The following is a 14,131-nucleotide window of genomic DNA, read 5'->3' on the forward strand; positions in this document are numbered from 1 at the left end:
TGGCAGCAGTCTGTGTGGTGGGAACTGGCACATTGATGGGAGGTGACAACCCAGGAAGACAAATGTCGTTTAAGGAAACTTTTAATAGATTTGTAGAAATCACATGTACAAAACCTGTTAAACTACCCACCATGGGTGTAAAATTCACTCATTGAGGGAAGGTGGCTGAGCACACAATTCTTGATTAAACTGTGTCTGGAAAGGAATAGAGTTTCTGTAAAAAAAAAAAAAGAGGCTGTTTTGTTGGTACTGCAGATTAACACCAAAGTGGTGAGCACGGGGATTTCAGTATTTCACCAGTCCCCAGAATCAGAAGCTCACATGGAGTTCCCATGTCCTCTTGCCTAGAGCTCATGGCTTGGCTGGAGTCCAGCTTTCTTGACCCAGGTGTAATACAGATGTGTCCAAGAAGCCCTGCAGAACCACACAGGCCACAAGCACTAATAGCCATGCAGGCAGCCTCAAAAAGGCATGAGGGGGCTTCCTCTCTCAAAGTATCATTACGTCCCTTAGGTTCTCCTGCAGGATCGAGTTCTTCACAGCATGGAACATGAAGTGGATGTTCTCGGTGTCTATGGCGGAAGTGAAATGGGGATCAGCAGTTTGCTGTGGTTTCACCTCCTTCTGTCAAAACATTGGACCAGGCATAGCTGGATGTCCTCCAGTTGGGGAGGGTCACCATTGAAATTCAGGAAGTGTTTCCTGAGGCTGACCATCTTCACATTCTCTACTAGGAGGTCCATCTTCTTGAGGAAAAAAATTATGGAGACATTGAAGAAGAACTTGTTGAGGATGGTCTCAAAGATGTTCAATGACTCCCTTCACTAGTTGCTGTGCCTGTCCGAGACGTGTGCCTGTTTGTTTTCACAAGAGGACACCATGAACAGGATTGACATGTTCCCATCAAAGCACTGGAACTAATTTAGGCACTGAGACCAGCGGCTACTCACACCACCATCTTAAAAGGGATTTTTTAAAAATAATGAAGTAATGTTCCACAATCCCCTTGGTGGCCTTCCTGGCCAGCAAGATGTCTTGCTTACTAGGGAAGTAGTTCTATAAAATACAGGATGAGGGAGACATTCAGGAGAAAATAAGAATCAGAACATGTCAAAAGAAAAGGATGTAGGGAAAAGTTACCCCAACTTTGCAAGAAGTTTAAATTTCATTTACACAGTCATACACATACTGTAAAACAGGTGAAAGGTTCAAATGCCTCATTTCAAAATGAATGGAGGCTCATCAATCTGAGGAGGAATGATCAGAAACCCTACTGCCAGGCCCCAGAGGAAAATCACTTTTTTCTTTTTTTGTTTCTCTTTTTGTTTCTACACAACAGATATCTTTTGTTTCTTACTTCCAGAACATAAACATTCCAAAAACTTAGTATTCATTTAATTTAGGTTTGCAATGCTATATAAATTTAGTATTTTGTTCATCTTAGAAAACCCTGTTTTTGCCTTTGCTTTGGTTGTCTGTATTCTTCCTCTTCTTCTGGTTTTTTTTTTTTTTTTTGATAATACAGATTGAACCCAGGAGTACTTAAAAACTGAACACACTCCAAGCTCTTTTTAAATTTTTTAAAAAATTTTGAGACAGGGCCTCACTAAGTTGCTGAAAGCCTCACTAAGTTGCTGAGGCTGACTTTGAACTTGGACTACTCATGTATCAGCTTCCATAGCCACTAAGATTATAACACTGTGCTACTGTGCCCAGCTCTATTCTTCCTTCTTACAAGAGAGGGAATGCAGAAAAACAAGAACCAGTAAGAAATAAAAAGTCAATAAATGCATAAGGTAATATGAATTATTTTTCATATACAAACCAGTACGTCACTCAGTCTGATTTTAACACTGTTAAGAAGCCCTCTTGACACTGGGCTACCTGTCGTGTTCCTCAGAAAGACTTGTTCACCTGACTCTCAAATGCATCTGTGATGAGAAGAAACTAAATGAGAAGACGGAAAACCTCATCTGACAATGGCGATTGCCACAATGCCATTCACACAGTCCTGTCACACTGGAAGTTGACCACTATGCAGAGAAGCCTAGACCAATCTCTGATATAAAGAGTGCTGGGTGGATGTACAACATCATAGACATTGACTTCTGTGATGCAGGGTTACAAATGGTTTCTGAAATACAGAAAATAACCAATGGCTCACTTGCCTCCTCAGAGAAGAGCTTCCCTTTCACACAAATACAGCTAAGGGGGCACACATCTGTGCACACCCACACCTACCTCGGATTCCTCCCACTTGTGCTTGGTAAACATTGCACACACTGAAGAGCAACTGACAAAGTGAAGCCTGACTCACGACAAAAAGCTTGACTTGTTTCTCAGCTTCAATGGGGGTTAAAGCTACTTTTGGGTTCTAACTGGGGTGTACATGTAATCACTGCCCAAATGGGGAGACTTCTGAGAGCAAAAGGGGGCACTGTTAATAATCATGCTGGGGCAACAAGCACACCACAGGGCTGTCCCAGGCAAACAGGATGCAGTCCCCCAGGTTCTAGCATCCAAGAAAACAAGCTCCACACTTATAGGAGACTGTTTTGTTCTAAACACCATCCTAAACCCTGTATGTCTGTTTTTTTTTAAGCCTCACAAATTGTAGGTTAATCATTACCTACTGTACAAATGAGAAAACTAAGGCTCAGACAGCATAAGAGGTACTTTCTAAAATATAATGTAGGTCTACCTGACCTAGGCTCTTTGACATGTGGTCCTCACTCTGGGAAACTGAACTATTCTTTTTTGTTTCATGCTGAGGATGGAACCCAAGGCCTTGTTTATGCTAAGCATGGGCTCTACCACTGAGCAACACCTCTAGTTTCAGAAGTGAAAAATTCTGATGTGTGAGACCCTTTGAAAAAGCCAACATTGAGACCTGACATTTTTACTGTATTTTTAAAACAAATCCAAGTATCAGAAGAGGCCTGTGTGCTTAAATACGATGTAAAACATCAACTCTCTCCTTTTGGGAAAAAGCAAGGATAAACACTAATTCAAGCAAAATAAAAATGCCATATGATTAAAACAAAAACAACAGTGAAAAAAAATCAAAGATGTAAAGAATGACATGGTGAAGAAATGGCATTTAATTCCAAAAATTATCTGCTGTTAGAATTACTTACCTAGAGTCTCATTTTTAAAATATTAGGCAACCCCTGGACTTATTTTCGACACACAAACAGATTTTATAAAGTAATTAATCCTTTTTTTTTTTTTTTTTAAGCAGGGGAGAGGGTACTAGGGATTGAACTCAGGGGCACTTGACCGCTGAGTCACATCCCCAATCCTTTTTTGAGATTTATTCAGAGACAGGGTCTCCCTGAGTTGCTCAGTACCTCATCATTGCTGAGACTGGCTTTGAACTACTCATGATCCTCGTGCCTCAGCCTCCTGAGCCACTGGGATCACAGGCATGCGCCACTGCCCCCAGCTCTTAAAATATTTATTCCAACAGCCTTCTCTTTCTCGAACAGATAAAGGGTGCAGACCTGTAAAAACAGATCCCTTAATAGCCCTCCCATGAGAACAGAAAACAGTACCTCCACACTGCCTCCAGGAAAGCAGGGATTCTCAACAAGGACCCACCTAACACCGTCCATCCTGACATTATTTGAAGTACCTGGGCTAAAAATACCAAAAGTGACAACAGCTACAGATGCTGCATTAATGAAATACACATATATATATAAGAAGCAAAATAGAGTGCTTCAGATCAAGGTTCCAGAAAAGACATGAGACACTGAAGGTCCCTTTCCATAGTTACACCTGCCTGGGAAGGCATCTTTATTTGGACATTCACTTTCCTCTCGAGATAAAGAAGCAGGTATGAACCTGGCCTCTGCAGTAGGTGCCTTGATGCAATGACCCACTACCAAGGAGCACAGCTGTGGTGCAACATCCTCACCTGTCTACTTCAAGTGACCTATGGTCCTGCATCAGGCACAGTCACTGAGGGCAGAGAAACAAAGAGGCCTGTGTCACAGAATCGTGAGCTTCAATGCCTCTGGTCACTGCATACATCTTCTGTGGCTGGAGATAAGCAAGTGCTCTTGAGGCTCAAAGGCAGAAAAGAAGACGATGATGTCTCATCACCAAAACCAAACATGGCGAATGGCAGCCTTCATCTATCACGGACGTTCTCTGTGAAAACATAGTAGCAAAGACAACAGAGGTTTCCATTTAAACCTCTCACTCAGTGACAACTACAGGATTTCATCTGGGAGGTTCTTAAATCCAAAAAGAAACAGGAAGAGTGGCACATGCCTGTAAAACCAATGACTTGGGAGGCCGAGGCAGGAGGATTGCAGGTTCAAAGACAGCCTCAGCATCTTAGAGAGACCCCATCTCCAAATATAAAATAAAAAGGGTTGGAGATATGGCTCAGTGGACGAGTGCCCCAGGGTCCAGCTCCCAGACAGACAGACACAAACAGAAGCACTCAAAATAATAAAAAAGAAAAGAAATGACCATAATAATCTCAAGAATGTTCCCCAAAACACTTGCTTACATATATTTATAACCAAGAAAAAGAGGATTGGTCCTTTGAATACAGATGACTGAATTATATTTGTTCCAAATGCTCCCTCTACAATGTGTGATATTTCTTTTAAAGAGAAATATCAGCCCAAAGCTAAATACATTGACTTCATGCTCAAGCGATAGATTATTGAGACTTGATTAATGAAACAAAAAGGGCAATGGAAGTCATACACATACCAAGAATAAGATTTAACAATGTGTTAATTATTTAAAAAGTAGACCTGAAACTAAAACTTGTAGAAGGGAAACCTCGCTGATTCAGCGCAGGTAATGCAAACAAAGGGTAAAAAGTTCAAACAGGTCAAGTAGGTAAAAACCCAATTTTAGGGCTGAGGCGTATGTAGCTCAGTGGTAGAACACCTGCCTAGCAGCATAATGCCCTGGGTTCCATCCCTAGTATACAAAATAATGGTGATTATGATAATAATAACAAAGTAAATTTTAAGCATTTATCCCAAAATTGAACCCTTAGTCTTCAGTTCCCTTCCCTAGAAATAAGCCAGTAGCTGTGTCTCCTTCAGGGAGAGTCTGTACATAAACAATACATATTATATTCTGTGGAAAACAGCCATAATAACATACAATATCCTGGACCTTAGTACATAGGAAATCCCCCTTTAATTTCATAACTTATTTTCTCTATTTAAAAAAACATTTTAGTTGTAGTTTGACACAATGCCTTTATTTTATTTATTTATTTTTATGTGGTGTTGTGGATTGAACTTAGTGCCTCACACAGGCTAGGTGAGCACTTTACTGCTGAGCCACAGCCCCAGTTCCTTATTTTCTCTGTTTTTTTTTTTTTTTTGTTGTTGTTGTTGTTTTGTTTTTTACCTGTTTCAGTGTCATCAGTCTAAGGGCAGAGGTGAAAAGTAGTTCTGGGCCAGCTTGCTCTGGAATGGACACTATCAGAGGTACAGGGGGATAGGCCTGCCATAAGTCCAAATCCAGCAATCACTTTCTCATGGAAAAGTGCACAGTAAACCATGACATAGACAAAGTACAGTTCACCTAACCAGTGACCTTTGAGATAGTGCTCTCTGGTGTTTTATTTCTAGGAACAGCACCATGATGAAGATCCCCACAAGTGCTGCTTTGCACAAGTCAAATATAGAGGGAAAAAAAAAGGGTAAGGATTCACACAATCTCATTACCATATTAGCCTCCCACAGGCTAATTTATTTTCTCACCAACAAAATGAGCTGCCTGAGGGCTGGAGATGTGGCTCAAGGCAGAGTACTTGTCTGGCATGCTGAGGACCTGGATTCCATTCTTGGCACTGGGGGGGGGGGGAAGCTGCCTATTCTATCCAGCCTCATCGGGCAATGTACTAAGAGATTTTATTTTGTGATTGAGGTTGAACATTTTATACAGTTGAATTTGCTTTCTCTACTGCTCATGTTGTCTGCCTGGGGGTTCAATACCTAGACACTGCTAAAGCCCTTCTATACTGAGAAGACTGCTTCTTTGTTTCTCGTGTTACAAATGCTTTATCCTATTGGGTTTTCTTGTTTGCTTTTTACCTTTTTTATGGTATTCTTCATGGAAATATAAATAATAATTTTACTGAGACATTTAATACTCATTATTTGTAACAAATTAGTAATTAAGCTGACATTTTTTATAAAACATTGTTTTAAGTTCAGTTGGGATACCTCTAGCCACAAATAACAGAAAATCCAACTCAACCTGGTTTAAAGGCAGGAAGGAGCTGTACAGAAGACTGGCTGTGAGAGGTGGATGGGCATCAGGCTTCTCATGGGGCTGCCTCCTCTGTGTTTGAGTGAAGAAGCAACACCACCCAAAACAGCCATGCTGATCTCTCCTACAGCAGCAAGGAAGCACTTCCCCAGAAACTTCCAGCATATGCTCCTGACTTTCAGTGGCCCACTCTAGGTCCCACATCCACTCCTGAACCAATCACCCACATGTGGGGATCATCTGAGCTGGGCTCACGTCAGCTTCTTTGACACCCTTGGCATTAAGGGCTGGGGATGGACTAAACAAAGCAGGGCTTGGTTTGGAAAAGGCTGTGGGACAGGCAACCCATGAAACCAACATGACCTGCAGAGGACTCCTGGGCTCTGACCAGGGGTGTGATGGGGTAGGCATCATGTTTCAGCCCATTACCCCAAACTGTCAGGACCTGCACTCTATCACCCACTGTATCACTACCCTTCCAGTTGGCCACCCACAATTTGATAAGCATGTGCCTACATCCTGACACCCTTTGGAGGGTGACATGTCACACAGCCCTTCTGCCTGCGCAATTTTTAAAATTTCCCATGCACTTTTTAAAATAAATATTTATTTTTTAGTTGTAGTTAGAAACAATATCTTTATTTATTTTTATGTGGTGCTGAGGATTGAACCCAGGGCCTCACACGAGCTAGGTGAGTGCTCTACCGCTGAGCCACAACCCCAGCCCCCCCCCACCCATGTACTTTTTTATTAGCTACAGAATGCTCAGCTCACTGTGAACCACAGCAATGAAAGAAGGGAAGATTCCAATATTTCCAGAAGTATTTTCAAAAAAAATATTGTGGAAATCTCGAATATACAGGAAAAATTATCATTGAGAATAGGTGGAAGGACTGGAGTGGACTGTGGTTAGCCTGTGTAAGACAATGAGTTCAATCCCCATATCAAAAATGAAAAAAAGGGGAGTGAACAAAATAAGTATAACTAACTCATTAATAAAAGGCTAAATAAACTTGTTTATACTGTTATGTTAGTAGACAATTCTCCAAAACTGACATAAAAATGGCCAAATAACAGCACATAAAAGGATGGTCAGCACCATTAGTCATCAAAGAAATGCAAATCAAAATCATGTGATACCATTTCCTGTTCACTAGGATACCTATAACCAGAAAGTCTGATAAAAATGTGTTGGTGAGGAATTAAAACCCTTCTACATTGCTGGTGGGTAAATAAAAGGTATAGCTGCTCACAGTGTGGCAGTTACTAAAAAATGTGAAACAGAGTTACCACATGACCCAGCAACTGCACTCCTAGGTACATAGACGGGAGAAATGAAAACACATATCTATAAAAAAAAAAAACCTGCATGCAAATGTTCATAGCAGCATTACTGGTAACAGTTCAGAAAGGGAAACAACCCAAATGTTTACCATGTAACCTTAATCAGCCATAAGGAGGAAGGAGATACTGAGCATGAATAAGATGGATGAACCTTGAAAACATTAAGCTAAGAAGCCAGAACAAAAGGCCACAAAGTCAATAATTCCACCTCTATGATGTCCAGAATAGGCAAACTGATGGAGATAGAATGCAGATGAGTGTATGCCTAGGGCTAGGTGAACTGGGGAGGGGGGAATGAGGAATAACTGCTAACTAGTGAAGAGAGGATTTCTTTTGGAGATGATGAAAATGTTCTGAAGTTGACTGTGGTGATAGCTGCACAACTCTGACATGTACTGAAAACCCCTGAATTGTACTCTTTAAATGGGTGAGTTGCATAGTATGGAAATTACATCTCAATAAGGCTATTAAATAAAAAGGAATAGGTGTCAAACAGAAAAGGCTACTCTTTACCTTTCATGTTGACACACATGATGGCCCACATGGCACCTATAACAACTGATAGCAGGACCGTGAGAACTCCAACAGCACAATCTAACTTCCCTTTGTGCATGACATATAAAATCAAAATGCCAATCCACCTGTCCAGAAACAGGGAGGGTCAGAAATGGAACCTAAGAAACTGCTCTGTAAAACATGATACAAAAAAGTAAAGGGAGTTAATATTTTGCAAAACAAGGTAAGCCTGATGTGAATAATAATTTTCATCAATATAAAGATACACCAACTAAAGAGTGTGGCTTTCTTTTTTCACTTTTCATGCTTACTCACGTTATTGTTCTTATTCTATGCTTGCTATATTCCATTTAAATGCATCTCAAGACATAAGCAAACAAATAAAAGTCGGCTGCTAAAAAACTGCTCACCATATGCAACTGATAAACCAACAAACTACATGTTTGCTAAATTTCGAACAAGAGAATTTGTACATCTGTGGATTAACAAGATCAATACACATTGAAACTGAACCAAGAGGGAAAGAACTGAAAAGAGATGCAAACATGTTCATGGTGAGCATTGATAAAACTCAAAAGGAGAAGTCCTGTGGCCTTGAAACTACCATTTTGTAATCACTGCAGAACAATGAAAGACAGCACCAAACAACATGAAGTCATAATGACCCTGACCCATCCATCCCTACAGGTATTTTAGCAGAAGGCAGTGCACCACTTGGCAAGATTGCCCTATTAAAGATTCAAGCCCACAGCCTTTAAGAAGTGAAACTGGGGGGCTGGGAATTTAGCTCATTGGCTGAGTGCTTGTGTTTTTCATCAGTTTTGTGCTATCAGGCTTCCATGTCTACACATAATAGGGAAATGATCTCCAAAATACCTGACCCTGAAAACTGGAAAGTTCCTGGAAAGCAGATCACATTTCTTGTTTTGAAATCCCTTTCCCCTTCAGAATCTACTTTTTTAGAACCATGATATTATTCCTTGCCCACACCCTTTGCCAGCAGACTTCAAGTACCTGTGGCGCTCCGCACTGGTTCCACACTCCGGAACACACATATGCGGAGCCTTTCTGCTTCTCGAGAAATTTTGCCACCCCGGCTCAAAAGGGCAACGAAGGGCATTATTTCCTACTTCCCTCTTGCAGGGCAGGAGCTCTGCTCTCCCGCGCAGGAGTGGGAACCACGCAAGTGCACCTGGCTCCGCAAAGTTCGAGGCCGTGATTTTCGGTTGGCAACAACGGCCCCGCCCCACCAGTCCTCCGCGCGGCAGCCCGTGCTCCTGCCCTGCAGCGCTGACCTCTGGGCCGCAGATGTGACCCCGGACACGGACACAGCCTCCCGTCTCCCGGCCTCGGCCTGACATCTGTAAAGCGGGGACAGCAACCGCACCTACCTGCAAGGGACTAAAAGGCCATTGCCGTGACCGCGTCAGTACCCGACAGGCTGGCGACTCTCGTCAGAGCCCAGACGGCTCACCTCCCTGCTCCTCGTCGCCGTCCAGGACAGCACTCGCAGGAACAGCTTGAAGAACGCGGGGAAGACCAAGTCATAGCGGGCAAGCGATCGCCAAAGAGCAGCAACCCAGGAACCGCCTCAGACGACGCCACACCTCCCTCAACTCCTTTGGACTCCAGTCATTTATGCCCAACTCCGCATCCGCGCCCAAGACGGCGCTGCGCATGCTCGCTTAGGGCCAGGCGCGCGCACGCTCACTGACCCATGTTGCCCACCCCGCGCAACCTTCCCTGTCTCTGAGCCTGCACAGGCTCCCTAACCCAGTCATTTGGTCACCGAGTTTACGTCTTTTTTCATTGAGAAAGAAATTGAAATCTTTTATTTCCAAAATGAACCATCCAGATCACAGTATGGCTGTAAAGAAGGTAAAGCATCCTCATGCCTCTTTTTTTTTTTTTTTTTTTTTTTTTTTAATGAGGAATATGTTTTGTACATACAGACATTGCCCAGCACTTAAGGACACACCAGACAGCTTTCAAAACAAACAACAAATAAAAAATCAACCTTAATTTTATTTATGTTTATTTATGGTTCTGAAGATAGAATCCAGTGCCTCACAGTGCTCTACCACTGAGCCCCAACCCCAGCCCAGGCATTATTTTTAAGTTTTAGGTGGACACAACATGTTGTTTTTATGTGGTGCTGAGGATTGAACCCAGTGCCTCACGCTAGGCGAGCGCTCTACCACTGAGCCACAACCCCAGGCCTCCCCCCCACCGCCCCCGCATCTTTAACAAGTGATAACATCCTATGATATTTGTCTTGGCATGACTTTTGGCAAAATACCTTTGATATCCTTCTTTGCTTGTTCTTTTAGGTTAGCTTCGCTATTTGCAAGTTACAGGAAGCAGTCTAAGAGACTTGGTATTTCATTATATCTTCATATTAGCTGCGAAAAACTTTTCATGAATCTTTGGTTTTTCCAAATTGATTCATACCTTCTTGTATTTCTCCATCTAGGACTTGATTTTCTTTGTTTCAAGTAAAATGATTTATTTTATTCAGGTAAAATTAATATCTTTGCCTTTGGTATTTGCCACTGTTGTCTACTGTTTTGGCCAGGTGATTTTCCAGGAATTTGGAGAGTTGTTTTTCTGAGAATTCTTTAAAGTCCTGAGATCTTCAGGTCTCAGACCATAAAGTAAATAAATCACATTGTTAGTTTTAGGATACACAAATTTCCTTATGACAAACCCATATTATGCTAGAAACCTTATTAAGTGAGTAAATAGGTTTTATCTTTTCATTCTATTTTGCAACAGAGTCAAGTGCAGTGTTGGGGTTGACTAAAAACTTATATCTTTTCAGTGCTTGAGGTGAAATTAGAACAGAGATTTGGAGCGCCGTATTTTAATATTTGTTATAGCTTGAATATGAGGTGTCCCCCAAAGCTCATGAGACCAAGTAATAATGTTTACAGGTGAAATGATTGGACTGTGAGAGCTGCAATCTAAGCAGTGCTGCTGTTTAATCAGTGGATTAACTAACTTGATGGATTAATAATTTGAAAGGACTACTGTACTATGTGTTAAGTGTAGGCAGATGAGGTGTGGCTAGAGAAAATAGGTCACTGGGGTCACCTGCCTTTGGGTTTGATATTTTGTCCCTAGTGCCTTAGCCCATTCTCTCTGCTTCCTGGATGCCATGTTCTGAGCACCAGGCCCTACTGCCATGGTGCCTCACTTGGGCCCAGAGTAATGGGCCTGGGAGATCAAGGGTTAAGACCTCTGAAATCAGGAACCCCAAATGAAGCTTCCACTTCTAAATTGTGCTTGTCAGGGATTTGGGTAACAGCAATGAAAAGCTGACTAACAGTATTATATTTTAAAAATCCTAGTTATTTAAAAGGATTAGTGTTATGTTGCAACTTGCTCTTAAATTGCAAGTATAAAAGCAGGCATTATTATTATTATTTTTTTTTAAAGAATTTTTTTTAATATTTATTTTTTAGTTTTCGGCGGACACAACATCTTTGTTTGTATGTGGTGCTGAGGATCGAACCCGGGCCGCACGCATGCCAGGCGAGCGCGCTACCGCTTGAGCCACATCCCCAGCCCAAAGCAGGCATTATTTAAACCTGCAGGAAAAACATGTAAAGAACCTACAGCAAGATTAACTGGGCAAGGTGGTGCACACCTATAATACCAGTGACTAGGGAGGCTGAACCAGTAGGAGCTGAAGTTTGAGGCCAGCCTCAGCAACTCAGCAAGACCCTGTCTCCAAAGTAAAACTTAAAAAAAATCAAGGATTTTTTTACATCAGTGATAAAGCAGGGGTTCAATCCCCAATACTTGGAGAAGAAAATATATAGATCATACTATAAAAGGGTTACCTCAGACAGGTTGGGGAACCCATCCTAGGTAGAGTTCAGGTTCCCTGGAAAATTCTACCTCTGACTAGTAGTGGGAAAAATAACAGAAAAACTCTTCTTGAAGCCCCAATTCTATCACCATTGAACCTCAGTGGTCATTTGGGAAGGCACTTTCTCCTCATCTACTCTCTAACAAGGATTCTGAGCAGAACTGACCAATGTCATCAACTGGACAGGAGGGGTTCCTGCCAGGATCAGGTACTAGCCAGCTTTCAGGGGTGCTGTCTCTAATGAGAACATGGGGCCTTGGAGGTGACTAATGTATGCCAAACTTGGTTTTGTGAGCTTCACCAACAAGGGCCCCTTTAAACCTTACAGAAATCCTAAGGCAGTAATTTTTCCATGAATCAGGGGAACAAGGCTGATATTAGATTCCTTGTCCGGGGAGCAGCAAGTGCATTTACACAAGTCTGACCCTAAAGCTCATGCTTTTCTTATTTAGAGTTCCCATAAGGCACTGTGGTTTCTATCAAACTATTTCTCTACCTGCTCTCTTGGCCAGAGTGTGAGGCAGCAGGAAACTTGATTCAAACTCTCTGACTGAACTGGACAGGAGTGGATTGGTGCCTGTGAATTTACATAGTCATCACTTCACACACACATGGACTGGGAGTGTAGATCAGTGGTAGAGCACTTGCTTAGCATGGGACAAGGCCCTGTGTTCAATCCCCAGCACTACAAAAAAAGAAAGAAACACACACACACACACACCCCTCAATGAAAACCATTAATTAGGGGCTGGGGTTATGGCTCAGCGGTACAGCATGAGCCTCTTACGTGTGAGACCCTGGGTTCGATCCTCAGCACCACATAAAATAAATAAACAAAATAAAGATATTGTGTCCATGTAGAACTAAAAAATATTAAAAAAGAAAACCATTAATTACCTGATAATCTTTCTTCAAGAAGTGAAATTAACTATGAAACAGTGCTTCATAAGGGGAGTCAGACAAGGCAAGGCCTTTGTTTCTAACACTGGAGGACTTGGCCGAGTCCTGCACTCTAGTTCAGGCACCCTCCTTTAATTAGAAGTCATCCTGGTTCACCATGAAATGGTGGTGATGTCTTAGCCAAATTTATTTTTACATGGGAATAATGACTACGGGTGGCTTGACATGATGAGGTTCCAGTTCTTGTTCTGTGCATGGTGCTCTACTGAGAGTGACCCCAGCTTGTCTGTGCAAAGACAGGTACGAGCCCCACTCAGCCTACCCCCTCCCGAGTCTGGGCAGCAGGGGGTCTGCTGGACCTGCATTAAGTGCTCTCCATAGAACCCCTGCTTCCTGCTGATGGTACAGTATGTGATGGGGACCATCACCATCTTACTGTAGAGGTGATGATAGTAATGATAGTAAAGGATGCAGTTATAGTGCTGGTGTGAGTTTTTGTGAATGGGACAGTTTGTTCAGAGGATGCACATTAAAAGTCAGTTTCCAGGTAAGCTCTGTACCCCTTGTCAGGAAGGTTTTTCTCCTCTCCTTTAGCCATGAATTTCCCTCTCCCCTAAAATTAACTGCCCTTTTACCCTTTCCTGTTCATTTGGGCCATTCTTCCCTAAGGATACCAAGTATGGAGATTTATTTACAACAATGTGAATGTGACACAATAGGATATTCCATGAAACTATTCACATATTCTACAATGAAAATAATTCTCATTAACTCTATTTTCATCCCAGTTTGCTCTCAATAAAATGGCTTATGGCCAGAACTCTTTTCTGAATATTTGCTGCCCTCTAACTTACTACTTCTGGATGAAGCTCTCCTCTTATACAATCATATTTTTCCCTGTCAAGTTCATGGTCAAGCAAGTTTTTTAGAACCACAGGGGATTAAGAAATATACTAGCTTCAGGGCAGCTTCTTACACAGCACACAGTTTAGACTTGGGCAGAGGATGAAGCAAAGGTTTTATTGCAAACAAGTGGAAGCAGCCAAGTTAGGAGCAGGCATTATAGGGACAAACTAGGAGATAGGTCAGGGATCAGACACCTGGTCTCCTGGTTCCTGATGTTGATATGTTAGTAATGTTTGTTACACAGTTAGTACAGATGTGAAATAAGTGGCAAAGACCATGGTGTGAGTTAAGTTTAAGGCCCCATTCTCCAAGTGTGCTTTGCTCTAGCTGCATTAT

The 14,131-nt window shown here is 42.1% G+C and overlaps 1 protein-coding gene and 1 pseudogene across 3 annotated transcripts in view; both read right to left on the reverse strand.

Moving 5' to 3' along the window:
* Positions 1 to 9,776, reverse strand: part of LOC139702969 (putative sperm motility kinase W) — a 30,921-nt gene extending 21,145 nt beyond the window's left edge. The window contains exons 1-3 of one of the 3 annotated variants that reach the window (XM_071605778.1): positions 9,507 to 9,776; positions 8,113 to 8,286; positions 3,920 to 4,155 (exon numbers count right to left, since the gene is read on the reverse strand). The gene's annotated coding sequence lies outside the window, so the exon portion shown is untranslated. The remainder of the gene's footprint in view (positions 1 to 3,919; positions 4,156 to 8,112; positions 8,287 to 9,506) is intronic. The other 2 variants (XM_071605776.1, XM_071605779.1) reach the window with 2 other exon arrangements.
* Positions 64 to 9,794, reverse strand: LOC139702889 (guanine nucleotide-binding protein subunit alpha-12-like; annotated as a pseudogene).
* Between the last annotated feature and the right edge of the window lie 4,337 nt (positions 9,795 to 14,131).

This window comes from Marmota flaviventris, chromosome 19 (assembly GCF_047511675.1).
Source record: "Marmota flaviventris isolate mMarFla1 chromosome 19, mMarFla1.hap1, whole genome shotgun sequence".
Classification (NCBI taxonomy): Eukaryota; Metazoa; Chordata; class Mammalia; order Rodentia; family Sciuridae; genus Marmota; species Marmota flaviventris.